The 1,018-nt window shown below is 34.9% G+C and overlaps 1 pseudogene; it reads left to right on the top strand.

Moving 5' to 3' along the window:
* The first annotated feature begins 770 nt into the window (after window positions 1–770).
* LOC119582380 overlaps window positions 771–1,018 on the top strand; it is an 8,038-nt pseudogene continuing 7,790 nt past the window's right edge.

The raw sequence follows: 1,018 nt of genomic DNA, 5'->3' as shown, positions 1-1,018 counted from the left end.
ACCATCCTAGTACCATTTCAGTTAGCCAGATAGTAACAGAGAAACCATAAATAGTCTAAGAAGCCATTGTTTTGAAATATAAGCCAGAGAAGTGAGTGCATGAACAGTTGCCTCTATGTGTATATATAAGCTCCAGATGGGTACCAGTGCTTTGTTCAGTAAAAAAAGAAAAGTGATAGAAATACATATACAATGATAATAGTTATCACAATTATATTGATGCTTATTATCATAATTGTGTCAAGTTTTGTGATGATAGACAAATAGTATCATGATATGGGTCAATAGTTCATACCGAGGTATCTTGGCTTGGTTTCACTCTAGTCTGAAATCTGTTGTTTTCATTGGAAAGAACATTACAAAAAGATTAGCGTCAATGGATATTTGAATTTTGAGAAAAATGAGCTAAATTTAGTTTATATCAGGTTATTAGAAAATTAAGTAATTTTACAGTGGCCCTTGTGGGTTGAGGGGGAAACAGCTGATGATAAAGCTCTTCGCAAAGGATTGAAATAGCTAATGATTATCTTCCATGCGGTTTTAGCTTTTGCCTGATGTTTTTTTACATGTAACACCTCATTGGTGATCATATAATATTTATTCAAGAATGGGTAAAAATAATTCCTCAGTGTGTTCAAGAATTTGCCTCGATCTCAATGGTCAAGGCACCCCCATTCTTTGTCATTCAGATGGACTAGGAAACTGATGAAAAATGCCCTGAAAAATAACAGTGCACAAAATCTTATAGAAATATATTGTAAAAAGGTGTAATGTGGACTGGGAGCTTAATATCCAGTGATTTTCTTATGCGTAAATTTTTTAAAATTTATTTATTTTTATTATTATTTCTGCCTTATCTAGCGCCAACACAGTGTGGCGATGCTTGTCTACACATGGATTTACCTATGCCAGTATCCATTAACTTGTGTGTGGGTGCCTTGTGGCTTGCACTTCCATTAAAGTCAGGGCAATAAGTTCACTGGAGTGGTGACTCCAAGGAAGGGTAGGAAAACCACAA

This window comes from Penaeus monodon, chromosome 15 (genome assembly GCF_015228065.2).
Source record: "Penaeus monodon isolate SGIC_2016 chromosome 15, NSTDA_Pmon_1, whole genome shotgun sequence".
Taxonomy (NCBI): domain Eukaryota; kingdom Metazoa; phylum Arthropoda; class Malacostraca; order Decapoda; family Penaeidae; genus Penaeus; species Penaeus monodon.
The sequence above is the reverse complement of the archived record's forward strand: the minus strand, read 5'-3'. Positions and strand labels throughout refer to the sequence as shown.